Source organism: Phyllostomus discolor, chromosome 1 (genome assembly GCF_004126475.2).
Source record: "Phyllostomus discolor isolate MPI-MPIP mPhyDis1 chromosome 1, mPhyDis1.pri.v3, whole genome shotgun sequence".
Classification (NCBI taxonomy): domain Eukaryota; kingdom Metazoa; phylum Chordata; class Mammalia; order Chiroptera; family Phyllostomidae; genus Phyllostomus; species Phyllostomus discolor.
Genome location: NC_040903.2, coordinates 87,142,618 through 87,158,355, shown reverse-complemented (window position 1 = coordinate 87,158,355; position 15,738 = coordinate 87,142,618). Strand labels below are relative to the sequence as shown.

General features: G+C 38.5%; 1 protein-coding gene across 1 annotated transcript in view; it reads right to left on the bottom strand.

The window, feature by feature from the left end:
* The window catches only part of LOC114492884 (sodium/hydrogen exchanger 9B1), a 78,169-nt gene extending 63,622 nt beyond the window's left edge, over window positions 1-14,547 (bottom strand). The window contains 2 exon segments of the mRNA XM_028507486.2: window positions 4,012-4,105; window positions 14,519-14,547. The gene's annotated coding sequence lies outside the window, so the exon portion shown is untranslated.
* Window positions 14,548-15,738: the final 1,191 nt, after the last annotated feature.

The window sequence follows — 15,738 nt, the reverse complement described above, 5'->3', positions numbered from 1 at the left end:
AAATAAAATAAATGTTTTACTTTGAATAAGAATGAACTAGAAAAAAAGAATGAACTAGAACCATATCAAGGGAAGAATAAGGTCTGGATATTTTTATTTTAAAATATCTATTGTTTCTACCTTCTCTGGGATATATGCTGCCTTTGATTGTAGGGAGAGTCTCCGGGCCTGGGCAGCCAGGGAAGATCAGCTGGCCCGGCGGGACTCAGTATATTTGCCTTAAAATATCTTTCAATTCTTGACTTAGTGTTGAGGAGGAAAATTAAAGATTTTAAGTTTTACATTTTAGATATTTGATAAAACCAACTCCCCTAGTGTTTTAAGTGTCTATGCTATTTTTAAAGGCAAGAAAATTTAAAAATGAAAAATTTTAATGAAAAACAACATTAACATTTGAGTATCAGCCACATTCGATACTTTACAGATTCTGTCTCACTTTAATAAAGTAAAATATTAGTATATAAAATCTTAAGTGATCAATTTAATTTATTACAATCAACAAAAAATAACTTTCATTTAAATGTTATTTAAATTTGATGAAAATATTAGATGTCTAAGTCCTTTAGGGTAAAATTCCATTTTAGTTGAAGAAAATATCATAATTATTACCTTGTCATTAGAATGACTACCTGTCATTGGCTGTTGGACCAGAGTTAAGTGTTAGTTAGCTCTGTGAACATGGAGGGTGGGTGAATCACCCATGCTGTGTCAAGTTCTCAAAGGATAGGCTGAAGGTTACTACCATTAAAAAATCTGAGGTCAGGGCACAAAGTTCATCCACTCAGTTTTTGAATGTCTACTCTTCTGGATTCTAAAGATAAAACAGCAAAATGAAACAAACAGATTTCAGCTTTAATGGAGCTAATATTCTTGTTGGGGTAAGGGAAAGACAAACAACATTTTCAGATTGCGATTAAATACTGAAGAAAATAAAACAAGATGATGTTACAGTGACCAAGGCAACAACTAAACTGCAATCTTAATGAAGAGAAACTGTGAGTCATAACTAGGCAGATGGGCTAGGACTGGGCAAATGTAACACCAAGAATCATATAAGCAGAGACATCAAGAAACCGGGCAGAATTGTTTAAGATTTGCAATTATTAGGATAGCAGGACTTGGAATCCAGATAAGCACACCATGCATTAGAGCTTCAAAACCTAGATAAGGAGTCTGAATAATAAATGTACAGATTAGCAGCTATAAAAAATACTGTGTCTGACAATAAATAAATAAAGTAATAAATAAATAATAAATAAAATAAATAAATAATGTGAAATAGACAAGTAAATAAATAAATAAATACTGTGTCTGACAATACTTGTGCCTGACAATTATTTAATACTCTCTTTACCTATTTGCCCAGAGTGGAACTGGTAGGTGGTATGCATAGTAACGAAAAACATGGACTTTGGACCTGAGATAAAAACATATTCCACTCTCCTCTATATCTTTTAATAACTGTAGGAAGTGACTTATTTCCATAGGTCTCAATTTTCTTGTCTATGAAATAATGATATGATAGTATTTAATTTATTGGTTATAGTGAGGATTAAGAAACAGCCAACACAGTCGAACTATGGTAAGCACTTAACATGAATCACCTCACTAGGATTACATAGGATTATAATTCTGAGTTATTTACTATTATTATCATTGCTTTACAGATGTTGAAACTGAGACTGAAGATTAAATTAATTTTGCCAAAGTCACACATTTAGCAAGTGGCATGGCTAGAAGTTGAACCAAGTACTCTTAAATATTATTCATATCCTTTTCAACCTTGGTATCATATTTTTCCTTTTAGTTATTCTGGTGATACTGCATTGTGAATTGAGGTTGCATTTTCTTGATAACTAATATATTTTCATATATTTATTGGCCATTTGAATATCTTCTTTAGTAAAGCATCTATTCAAATCTCTTGTCTGGTTACTTTCATTTAAAAAAAAATGAAAGTAACCAGACAAGATGAAGGTGTAGGTAGACATGCTTCACTTCCTCCTACAACTGAAAGGAGGATAACAACCAATTTAAAAACAAAAACAACCAGAACTGTCAGAAAGTCTAACCGTATGGAAGTCCGACAACCAAAGACTTAAAGAAAGAACATTCATTCAGATTGGTAGGAGGGGCTGAAATGGGCAGCAGGGGGGCAGAGTGGATGTGCAGTGAGGTGGTGGCTGGCAGACTGGGTGGTGCCACATTTGCTTGCAGATAAAAACCAGGAGGAACAACTGGGGAGCAAGAAATCCCAGCCCAGGACAGACTGTGCAACCCAGGGTTCCAGCGTTGGGAAAAATAAAGCCTCATAGCCTCTGGCTGTAAAAACCTGTGATGATTGCCATGGCAGAAGAAACTGCCAGTCTCTCAGGAGAGTCTGTTTGAGGGTACCATGGGATCCTAGAACATACACATGCCAACCCACTTGGGAAATCAGTACAAGGGCAGCCACTGGAAGGGTGCCAGTTGCTTGTGGGAAGTTGGGGAAGTGACTGAAAGCGGTGAGAGCTGGGTAAGTGTCATTGTTCTCTCTTTGACTTCTCCCCTACATACAGCACCACAACACAGCAACATGGGTTGCTCTGCCCTGTCAAATACCTAAGGCTCCATACCTTACAAGATAATAGGTATGCTGAGACAAAGAAATATGGCCCAAAAGAAAGAACAGATCAAAACTCCAGAAAAGAACTAACCGATGAAAAGATAGACAATCTATCAGACGCAGAGTTCAAAACACTGGTAATCAGGATGCTTACAGAAATGACTGAGTACGGTTATGAAATGAAGGAAAAAATGAAGGCTATACAAGGTGAAATAAAGGAAAATATACAGGGTACCAACAGTTAAGGGAAGGAAACCAGGACTCAAAACAATAATTTGGAACAAAAGGAAGAATTAGACATTCAACTCAAACAGAATGAAGAAATAAAAATTCAAAAAAGTGAGGAGAGGCTTAGGAACCTCTGGGACAATTTTAAATGTACCAATATCTGAATCATAGGGGTGCCAGAAGGAGAAGAGAAAGAGCAAGAAATTGAAAGCTTATTTGAACAAATAATGAAGGAAAACTTCCCCACCCTGGTGAAGGACATAGACATACAAGTCCAGGAAGCACAGAGACTTCCAAACAAGATGAACACCAAGAGGACCACACCAAAACACATCATAATTAAAATGGCAAAGGTTAAAGATAAGGAGAGAATCTTAAAAGCATCAAGAGGAAAGAAGAGAGTTACCTGCAAAGGAGTTTACATAAGACTGTCAGCTGATTTCTCAAAAGAAACATTGCAGGCAAGAAGGGGCTGCCAGAATTCAAAGTGTTGAAAAGCAAGGACCTACAACCTATATCACTCTACCCAGCAAAGTTATCATTTAGAATGGAAGGGCAGATGAAGTGCTTCCCAGACAAGGTAAAGCTAAAGGAGTTCATCATCACCAAGCCCTTATTATATGAGATGTTAAATGGGAATTATATAAGAAAAAGATCAAAACTATGAACAGTAAAATGACAACAAACTCACAACTATCAACAGTTTAACCTAAAAAAACCCCAAAACTAAGCAAACAGCTACAATAGGAATAGCATCATAGATATGGAGATCTCATGGAGGGTTATCAGTGGGCAGGGGAAGGAGGGAGAATGGGGGGGAAAGGTACAGGGAATAAGAAGCATAAATGGTAGGTATAAAATAGACTGGGGGCGTTAAGAATAGTGTAGGAAATGGAGAAGCCAAAGAACTTATGTGTATGACCCATGGACATGAACTACCATATAAGTCATGTTGGATTAAAGACCATCATAGTGGTCTCATTTTACCTAGATTACCTCTGAAAAGACACCCTCTCCACATAAAGCCACATTTTAAGGTACTACAGGTTAGGGTTAAACTCAAATTTTATTTTTCTCCTAATAACTCATTTTAAGGGTTCAATTTCTTGATAGAAAAACATGTTGTCAACAGCTCTGTAAAATTATTTGAAATAAATTTGATTTAAACAAAAGCCTACCTGTATAATGCAGAAGTAATGGTGGTAATCCAGGTATTTAAGGGTTACAGTGACTGTATCTTGTAAGGAGTCCTCTTACTAGATGTGTGGATAGCTAGCATAATAGAAAGAGTGGGCAGTTTAAAATCAGAAATATACTAGTTGTATGATCTTGGGTCAAGTACAATATCTCATCATCTTTTAATCGGCAAAGCACCATCTACTTTTCTTACTTCATGCTCACAGCTAGAGAAAGCAGAATCAAATTTGAGAATAGCTAACCAAATCTGTTTACTTGAATTTGTGGCATGATTTTTGTATAATAATAAAAAGAATATTTCATAGTGGTTTATGTTCCAATATCTTCTATTTGTGATCACCTCAGTTTTAAAAATTTTATGCTATATTTATTTCAGTAACCTTCTTAAGATCCTTTTTGGAATGAGGCAAAGTATACATACATATATACATACACACACACATACATATATATCTTGCAATCATGGTAGAATAAAGTGAGATGTTTGTATAGTTCATAGCAAAAGTATGATAGTCAACTGATAATTTTTATTATAAGCATGCAGCATCATAATCATGCATAAGCTTTACTTTTAAAGTGATGGATTTAGAGGATTTTCACTGGTTTTATTAGAATGCCTCTTTGGCTCCGCTGGTGTAGCTCAGTGGACTGAGTGCAGGTCTATGAACCCGAGGGTCACTGGTTTCATTCCCAGTCAGGGCACATGCCTGGGTTTCGGGCCAGGTCCCTGGTGGAGGTGTGAAGGAGGCAAGCACGCATTGATGTTTCTCTCCCTCTCTTTCTGCCTCCCTCCCCCCTCTCTAAAAATGAATAAATAAAACCTTTAAAGAAAAAGAATGGCTCTTTGACCGCACACATTAATAATGGAAAGTGCTGTATTGTAAAAAGTGTGGCAGGGTAAAAAGCATAGAGCAAACTATGCTCTGTGCTTTTAATATGCTATATAATACTGAGTGAATTTCTTGTCACTTCACCTCTCTGTACCTCAATTCCAAACCCGTAAAATGGTGCCTGGAGGGAGGCTGTCAGGCAATCTAAGGCTTGTGTTTAGGAGTTACTCTTTCTGAAGCAATGTTGTGCAATAGTGACATCTAGTGACTCCACCACATATCATTCAGCAAGAACTTGTGGACAATACTGTCCTCTAAATATGGATGACACACTCTGTGACTTAGCTAAAAACTTTAAAATAATTTTTCACACCCCCTCCCCAACTATAGATTTTAGAAACACCAATTGAATTTAACAGCAGAATTAACAACTGGGCACATAATAACTGATATAGCCTTCAAAAATCATAACACATCCAGAGTTAAGTTCAACTATTCTTACATGAGACTGAAACTTTTTTTTCCTTCCATTGAAAGTGGCAGAGCTGGAATTTGAATTCAAGGGTGTTTCAGTATGTGTTACATGCCCTTAGGCACTGTAATAGACATTTAACATCTATATATTAAATAAATGCTAGGTAAAGCAAATTCATCAATATTTGTGTTTGTATGTATTGCTTTAGAATCTCTGGAGTTATTGCTGCCTTTTAGATAAAGAATTTAAAAAAAAATTTTATTCATTGATTTTAGAAAGAGAGAGAGAGGAGCGGGGAGAGAGATGTGCTGTTCCACTCATTTACAGATTCATTGGTTGATTCTTGTAAGTGCCCCGACCAGGGATCAAACCCACAACCTTGGTATATGGGATGATGCTCTAACCAACCGACTCACTGGGTCAAGGCTAAATAACTTTTTCTTGAGTTTATACCAAAAACCATGAAGTAAAAACAACTACAGTATGTCTTTCTAAACAAATAAATTTGAGAGCTATATCCACAAAGAGACTCTTCTTTATAAAGAGCATTAATACTAAATCAGCTTAATTTTTTTGAAGATAATGACTAGCTGGCATTATTATTTAATCAGGAAAATACAAATCTTGGCTAAACTACTACTACAACTCAAATTGACTTTGTCATTGTTAAAATTCCTATGTAGTATTTAGTGTTTGTTCTCATGAATGAGATATCTTGAATTTTTACTCTTTTCAGGTTCATAGATCTTGTTTCCACAATATAGCATTAAGATATTTCAGGGTTCAGAGCATTTTTAAGTGTATTTTATGGATTATGCTATTACAGTTTTCCCAATTTTCCCTCTTTATCCCCCCTCCACCCTGCACCCCCAACCCTCCAGCATCCCCCCCCTTAGTTCATGTCCATGGGTTGTACATATAAGTTTTTCAAGTTCTCTGTTTCCTATACCATTTTTATCTCTCCCTGTCTATTTAATGCCTAATTATGCTTCATTTTCTCTGTACCTTTTCCTCCCTATTCCTCCCCTTCCCCTCCCCACTGAAAACCCTCCATGGAATATCCATTTCTCTGATCCTGTTCCTGTTCTAGTTGCTTGCTTAGTTTTTGTTTTCATTGTTTTTCTTTCTTTTTTTTTTTTTAGGTTCATTTGTTGATAGTTGTGAGTTTGTCGTCGTTTTACTGTTAATATTTTTGATCTTCCTTTTCTTAGATAAGTCCCTTTAACATTTCATATAATAATAGCTTTGTGATGGTGAACTCTTTTAACTTGACCTTATCTGGGAAGCACTTTATCTGCCCTTCCATTCTACATGATAGGTTTGCTGGATAGAGTATTCTTGGATGTAGGTCCTTGTCTTTCATGACTTCAAATACTTCTTTCCAGCCCCTTCTTGCCTGTAAGGTTTCTTTTGAGAAATCAGTTGATAGCCTTATGGGTACACTTTTGTAGGTAACGCTTTCCTTTCCTCTTGCTGTTTTTAAGATTCTCTCTTTGTCTTTAATCTTGGATAACTTAACGATAATGTGCCTTGGTGTGTTCCTCTTTGGGTCCAACCTCTTTGGGACTCTCTAGGCTTCCTGGATTTCCTGAAAGTCTATTTCCTTCACCAGATTGGGGAAGTTTTCCTTCATTCTTTGTTCAACTAAGTTTTCAGTTTCTTGTTGTTGTTCTTCTCCTTCTGCACCCCTATAATGTGGATATTGGAACATTTCAGGTTGTCCTAGAGGTTTGTAAGACTCTCTTTGCTTTTTTGAATTCTTGTTTCTTCATTCTGTTTCAGTTGGATGTATATTTTTTTCTTTTGTTCCAAATCGTTGCTTTGAGTCCTGGTGTCCTTCCTGTCATTGTTTGTTCCCTGAGTATTTTGCTTTATGTCATTTTGGGTATCTTTCATTTGTTCTTTCATTTTTTGACCAAGCTCAATAAATTCTGTGAGCATCTTGATTACCAGGGCTTTAAATTTTCCATTAGATAGGTTGGCTATATACTCTTATTTTAGCTCTCTTTCTGAGGTTTTGTTCTGTTCTTTCATTTTGGCCTTATTTCTTTGTTGGGGGCCCCTGTTAAGTTGTAAGGGGGCGGGGACTTAGGTATTCACCCAGGCAGGGCAACCCTCCTTACTGTGCTGCCTGTGGGGGAGGGGTCAGGGAGGAAACAGTGCAGCTGGCCTGCTCGTCTCTAGCCCACTTTCTTTCTTTCTTTTTTTTAGAAATTATTATTTTTAAAATTTTAATCATTGTTCAAAGTACAGTTTTCTGCCTTTTACTCCCATTCCAGCCCACCCACCCATCCCTCCCCACTTCCCTCCCATTATCACCCCCCTCCCTTAGTTTTTGTCCATGTGTCTTTTATATTTGTTCCTGTAAACCCTTCCCATTGTCCCCTGAAATTCCCTCTTCTCTCCCCTCTGGTCACTGTCAGCCTGTCCTCTATTTCAGTGTCTTTGACTATATTTTGCTTGTTTCTTTGTTTTGTTGTTTAGGTTCCTGTTAAAGGTGAGATCGTATGGTATTTGTCTTTCACTGCCTGGCTTATTTTGCTTAGCATAATGCTTTCCAGCTCCATCCATGCTGTTGCAAAGGGTAGGAGCTCCTTCTTTATGCTGCATAGAATTCCATTGTGTAAATGTACCATACTTTTTTGATCCATTCATTTACTGATGGGCATCTAGGTTGCGAGCACCAACTTACACCTTACACAAAAATAAATTCAAGGTGGGTAAAAGACTTAAATATAAACCATGACACCATTAAAGTCCTAGAGGAGAATATAGGTAGGAAAATCTCAGATATTTCATACAGAAACATTTTTACTGACATGTCTCCTAGAGCAAGGGACATAAAGGAAAGAATAAACAAATGGGACCTCATCAAAATAAAAAGCTTCTGCATGACTAAAGAAAACAGTATCAAAATAAAAAGAGAACCAAGTGTATGGGAAAACATATTTGCCAATGATACCTAAGACAAGGGTTTAATCCCTAGCCCACTTTCCAATGGAGGGAGACTGGAAGTTTCTCCTACCGTTGCAACTGTGGTAGTCCACAGCCACCTCTGCGTCTCAGTTTCCCCTTAAGTCAGCCCCTGCCACCTGGCTGCAGCCAGCTCTGCCCCTAGGGTCCATCACCTCACCGCAGTTTCTCTCCATCCAGCACCTTACTGGTCTGGTTGTTCTGTTTGACTGTTTCTTTATTTCTGTGGTTGTCAGAGTTTGATTTTCTGGCACTTCTGGTTGTTTATTGATTTTAGCTTGGTGGTTATTCTCCTTTTGGTTGTGCAAGAAAGTGAAAGGTTTCTACCTATGCCTCCATCTTGGCTGGAACCCAGAGCATGTTTTATATTCTTGTCTTTACCTTCACCCCAAACATGTGGTTTTTCTTACCCATGCAATAAAGTTACCAACCTACCCAGAAGCCAAACTTTTCCATAGCATGGCCTGAAACCATTTTGTTTGCTTTCTCGCTAGTTCTGTTGACTCTGCATTTTAGGTAAACCACTAATTGTTCTGCTATATATTATTTATTTGCTTGAAATTCCTTCCTACTGCTTAAGTGTCGTTCCCAGTAAAGCTTCCTGGAAAATACACCACAGAACTGGAAGTCATCTTTCCCTTCTGACTGTCACATCATGTTGTCATTTTCTCTATCTTCCTTCTACCTCTCTGGTTTTCCTTTTTTTTTTTTTTTTTTGGTATTTTTTTTACAGGCTCCTTTTCTCCTATCTATCCCTGAAATACTGGAGTTTCTCAGGAGTCTGCTTATGCTTTCTTCTTTTCTTAGGTATTCACCTGGGCTACATACTTTTAGGAAATTTATTTTACTCCAGCACTTCAATTATGGCCAATATGCTGATGAGCCTGACCTAACAGAGCACTCCTGAAATTCTAACTAGCATATTCAGTTAGTTATTGGATATTGCTCTCACTATTGCTACCTCTATAGTGAGAGTTGTGCATCTCACTATATGCACAACTGCACTCAAGACCTTTCCCCATCGAACCTATTGCCTTCTTCAGAGAATTTCCTATCTCACAGAAATGAAGCCACTATTTAGTTGCTTAAATTAGAAACAGAGGAGTCACTCCTTCTCTTGCCTTCTCCTTCCCTGCTGACATCCAGTGAGTTACTCAGTCATGTTATACAAGCATCTACATATTTTAAAAATTTGTCCACTTCTCTCCATACAAATTGCCACTCCTCCAGTCCAGGCCATTGGCTCTCCTCCTCCCCAGACACTGTGATGGCCTTCCACTGTTCTCCCCACCTCCAGCCTTGGTCCTCTCTATTATAATTTCTACAGTATAATCTAAAATGTAGGGTGATTATCCCCATTTCTTGCTTAATACTCCTTAATGGCTTCCTATAGAAGAAAAACTCCTTAAACTCAGCTTACAGAGCTCTTTGTATTAAGGGATAGCCTTGCCCCTATCTCTTCATTCTTCATTTACTATTCTAAATTTCACCCATCATAAAATTTAGTTCTTCAAGCCTGCCATGCCTCATATCCAAAGACTTTGCACATTCTGTATAGTGCCTTCCAACCCAACACCCTGCTTTTTGCCCTCATAACTCTGCATCAGTTTAGAAGTTATTCTTGCAGAAGCTCTCTTCAGTATGCATGCATCCTTATGATAGTGCCCACCTCTTGTCAGAACATGCACCCCACTATTATAATTGCTTGTTAACTATCATCATTATTTTATTTGATAGATATTTATTAGAAGTGGTACTTCTCCTCTGTATGTAGAATTAGTCGATACACAAGGTATTATGGAAGCATTTATGGTATGTGTAAGAGGGTCCAATTAATGCTTCTTAGAGTTTCCATCTATATCCCTACTAGGTTAAACCAGTGTTGATTTTGTAACCATTTCTGGGTTTTTAAAATTACCTAACACAACAGAGGGTAGCTGTATAGTTAATCCCATTAACTGTTGGATTTTAAACATATACAAAAATAGTTTCACACTGTAAGAGGCCTCCAGCCAGCTATTACTTACAACCTAGCAGAGTTTTTCTTTGATATCACTTTGGAAATAATGGACTGTAAAAAAGTGAAGAAGTAGACGACAACAGTAAAAAAAATATGGGGCACTGTCAGAACACTGTGATTAATAACACTACCATTTGCCTTGGCTGGTGTGGCTCAGTGGACTGAGTGCCTGCCTGTGAACCAAAAGGCTGCCAGTTCAATTCCCAGTCAGGGCATATGCCTGGGTTACAGGTCAGATCCTCAGTCGAGGGTGCATGAGAGGCAAACAAACATTGATGTTTTTCTCTCTCTTTCTCCCTCCCACCCTGTCTCTAAAAATAAATAAATAAGTAAACAAACAAACAAACAAGTAAATAAAATATTTTTAAAATAATTCTACCACTTATTCAATAGTCACACTTGCTCAAGCCTCTTACCCTCTTTTAGCCTTGGTTTCCTCATCTGAAAAAGGGAGTTACAAAATCAAATGAGATAAAAGAAAATAAAAGCATAGCACCAAATGTAAAGGGCTATCCAAATATTGTCTATTATTATTCTAATGAACACAGATCACATCTCCCTGTTACTGGTCACCCCAACTCTACAGGAAACAAGACTTACAAATTTTGTCCTTCATCTTCTTTTTACCATTTAAAGGGTAGAGTTTGTACTTCAATAAATGTATATCCATAAAAGTGGTTAAAAAAACACAAAGAAAGACAAGGCAAAAAATTTAACAAATAAATATTATAGGGACAAGAGAGGCAGAAGCAGGTGCCTATGAAAGTCTAGAATTTGGATATATGAACAAAAAAAACAATCAATAATTTTTCAGTAAAATGATAACCCATTGGGCTAGAAAGTCAGAATATCTGAGTTCAAGGACTAGTTTAGCTACTAACTTAACCACTAATCTCTCCATCCAACACTGGTCTTTCAGTTCCTTGATCTCCTTGGCTTGTATTATCTTTTCTTCCATCCTATCTCAGCCAGCCACTCACAAGACCACAAATCTCAAATGGCTACTTGATCCTGCCCACTCTGCTTCTTCAATATTGCTATAGATGGAATGTATCCCCTCAAATTCTGTATGTTGAAATCCTAATCGCCAATGTGATGGTATTGGGATGTGAGAACTTTTGTAGGTGATTAGGACATGAGGGCTTATTGGTGTTCTTATAAAAGGGACCCTGAGAGCTCCCTTCCCCCTTTCAGCCATCTGTGAACCAAGAATCGGCCCTCACCAGACACTGAATTTGCCAGCATCTTGATCTTGGGCTTCCCAGCCTCTAGAACTGTCAGAAAGAAACTCCTGTTGTTTATAAGCAACAAGTCCATGCTATTTTTGTTATAGCAGCCTGAACAGACTAAGATAAGTATTACTAATATTTATCTCTGAAATGATTATTTTCTCTTTTTTTCCATAAAACTCCTATCCAAACACATTCCTCCTTTCCCCCACTGATCTTGGCCCATACTTTATACTTGAGGAAAAGAGAATAAATATCAAGCAGAAGCTTTCTCCTCTTCTGATCACTAAATCTATCCGTGTGTCTGCATCTTTACCTGTAACTGCTGGCTTTGTTCCCTTTACTATAAATTTCACGTTCATGTTCCCAAGCCAACATTTCTATGTACTCCCTGGATCCCATCTCCTCTCATTTTCTCAAAAACTGTTCTCCTAAAATATACATTTTCTCTTATAGTATCATTTTTTCCTCTTGACTGGATTGTTCCCATTAGCCTAAAAATAAACTTACATATCCTTGTCCTTAAGAATCTTATTTTGACTCCACTTATGCCTTTATTACCTCCATTTTCAGATCCTTTTCATAGAAAAATATCTTGAGATGTCTATAAGTGCTACTTCTATTTCTTTACATCACATTTGCTTTTCATTGTGCTTGTCAAGGCACATAATTACTATGTGTTGGTCCAATGGTCAGATCTCTTTATTTTACTCTCAGCATGTTTCAGTATCATTGGCTATGCTTCATTATCTTTAGCTTTTAAGTCACCACACTTTTGGGGTTTCTTCCCACTTCACTGGCTATTCCTTCTCCAGGGGCTTTGCTTGCTTCTTTTCCTCTGCTTTACCTCTAATTGTTGGCCTGCTCTCTGAGAACATACTTTCCCTGGGTAGTTTTTTCCATATGATAATGACTCTCATACCTTTGGTCCCTTACAAAGAATTCAAGTCCCAGAACTTACATTAGATTTTAATAAGCATATCAAACTTAAGGTGAATAAAATAAAAATACCCTCTTACCTCCCACACACATTTTCTTCCCTAGTCTCTTTCATTCGGTATATGGTATGAATATCCCCTTGACCTCTTCCCCCTTTTTTCTCACCTCTCCATTCAAAACATAATCAAGTCTGTGGGCTTGCTTAAAGTATAGCTCATCTCCCTCCACATTTATAACACTTTATTCCAAATTACTGTCATGCCTTTCTGGTTTCTCCAATTGTCTTCCACTACTAATGTTACTCCTCAACCCCTATGATCCAATCACTACGTAATAGGTGGAATAAACTTTTTTACAGTATAATCAGATTATATCACTCCCTTCCAGAAAACTCTCTACTGATTTCTTGCTCACTTCAAGTAAATTTCAAACTTACTTCATGACTAGATCCCCATGGACAAATGTAGACCATAGAAGATTTGGCCCCTACCCTATCTCTTCAAGCTCATGTTGTACCACATTCTCTACATTTCAGCTACAGCAATCTTTATAATGTTCCTTTAAAATCCAAGCACTTTCCTACCTTAGGGCTTTTGCAATGGGAGTTCCCCTTATCTGCAATGATCTCTTTCCAAATACTTCCATGGTTGGCTTTCTATTTTTTATGTTACTGAAGTCTCAGCAAAATGTTAATTCTCCAGAGAGGCTTTCCCTAGCCACTCAGTCTAAAGCAACTCCTCCCCCAATCTCTCTCACTTCACACTATTTTACTTCTTCACTACATTTACCATAATCCACAATTTCTTTGTCCATATATTGTTTACCTGTTTATTTTCTATCTTCTATTTAAGCTCCATGACAATAGGAACTTGTAGTGTTTCTTACCATTGTATTCATAATTCCCGATGAAGTAGCAGGTTTCTTAAAAATATTTTATGAATGCCTATCCCTGAGTAAGTCACTCGATCTAACTCGCATTTGTGGGTCTTCTACTGCTGGACTTAGGTTGAGGTCCGGAGAATACAAAGGCAAATAAGGCATGGTTCCCTATGAATCTCAACCATTCATACCTTCAACAAACATTTACTGAATACATATTATGCTGTGTTCCAGTACCTGGAACATCTCAGTACTGTTCCATCTCAGTGTTCAGTGTCCTGTTCAGTAAAATGGAGTTTTGTTAAGCATCTCTACTTCATAGAAGTGTATAAACAGGATGAGTATGAAAATAATGTACAAAATGTGAAGTGTTATAAAAATGCTATTTTATATATTACTATTACTGGACCTGCCTCTTTCCTTTTGTTTGGTAAAGGGCAGGAGGTCACAACACCTGAGAGCCAATTGACAAAAACAGCGGTATAAATTTTGATACTCACAGAAAGCAATAAATAGGAATGCCCTTTTCAGAGGCACATGGTGACAAAATGTGTAAGAGCACGAATTCTTTAGGTGGGACAGGGCCTGCAGAGCCCTTATGAGAACTCCTCAGTGATGTGCCTGACACACCGTATGTGTGCAACGACTGTCCTTAATCCTTCAGAAGCACTGACCTAAAGTGCTTGTCCACTGTGATAAAGCCGACAGAAATAGGCGGGGTGAGAGGCGCTGGGGCAAGGCAGGAGAGCCTTTCCAGGATCAGCAACCATTACTGGAATGCATCTCTGATTATGAGGCGCATGTGAAGGATTTGCAGATATTCACCATCTGTACAATACTCAGCGCTTAATAAAATTAATTTTGGAGTCAGTCTTGATTGACCTGTCTTACTTGCAGGTAAAATGAGAAACAAGAGGAATGGAGAGAATAATGAAGAGGGGTGGGATGAGGGAGGAAAGAAACATTTCGGGGTGGCAGTGGTGGTGGGACGGAGAGGAAGGTCTGTGGCTGTTTCCCCAGAGTCTGACAACGGAGCAGATGTTTGCTCCCTTAACTGAAGTGTGAGCAAAGGCGTTCCTGGGGGCTACTGGAAAGGAATGACCGCAGGAGAGGAGGGAGAGAGTGGAGAAAAATGGACTGTACCTGCAATTCTTTCAGCAAACCCCACTGACCCTGGTGCCGCCCTAACGCCCAGCAACCGCCGCGTACACCCAGCACGCGCTGCTCTAGGGCAAAACGAGGAGGGCTCCTCCCAAGGTGGAGGGGCGGGGCCTGAGCGGAGCGCGGGGCCTGACGGGTCGGGGCAGGTCGATGCGTTTAAGTTGCCTTGTGGCTGCTGCCACTTACCAACACAAGAGCTGTGGGGTTCTCCCGGACCTTCTGGTGTGTGCTTTGGTCTATTCAACGTTTTCTTTTGATGTCTCTTGAATATTGACCTATTGGGTTGTAAAGGTCCAGGCACATAGTTGATGACAGGGCCCTTTAGCCAAAAGGTAGCATCAGTGGCTGCACCTGCCAGAACTAACTTGTGACAAGTCAGATCCTGTTTCCCCTTAAGTCAGCTTAAATACCATAAAAGAACATAGTCTCTGGGGTCAAGACTGTCTGGGCCAAAGTTCAGCACTGCTACTTTATAGCTATGGGACCCCAGGCAAATACATAACTCCCTGAGCTTCAGTTTTTTCATCTGTAGAGGGCATGGTGGTGTCAATTAAATGATGTGTTTGGAATAGGGATTGGTACAAAGTAAACACTCAATATACTATTATTAATATAGACTGTTTGGTTCCCCCCCCCCCCCCCCCCCCCACCGCTGCATGAAATCTCATATGGAAAGCTTCATATAAAACAAAAGAAAGCATAGTTGCTCTGGTTGAAGGTGGACCCAAAAGCTTTGGCTTCTCAGTTCCAAAGGTGGTCTATAAGGTTCTCTAATGGAATCCCCAAGCTTCCTAACATATAGATGAAAACAACTTATTGGAAAAAGGCCAAAGTTCTTATAAGGACAAACTACCCTTTTCTATTGCTACTCCAACAACTTTTACTTCTGCCCACACTGTATTCCTCTCTGTCTCCACATCTGTCCCTAGTTATTCCATCTATTGAGAGTGTTCTGTCCATTTAAAAAAAATGGATTATTTATTTATTTTTACAGAGAGGAGAAGAGAGGGAGGAAGAGAGAGAAACATCGATGTGAGAGAGAAAAACAGTGATGGGTTGCTTTTCACATGCACCACAACCTGGGATGGTGCCCACAACCCAGGTGTGTACCCTGACTGGGAATCGAACTGGTGACCTTTCTCTTCATGGGACAACATTCAACCAGCTGAGCCAGACCAGTCAGGGTTCTTCTCCTTATTTAT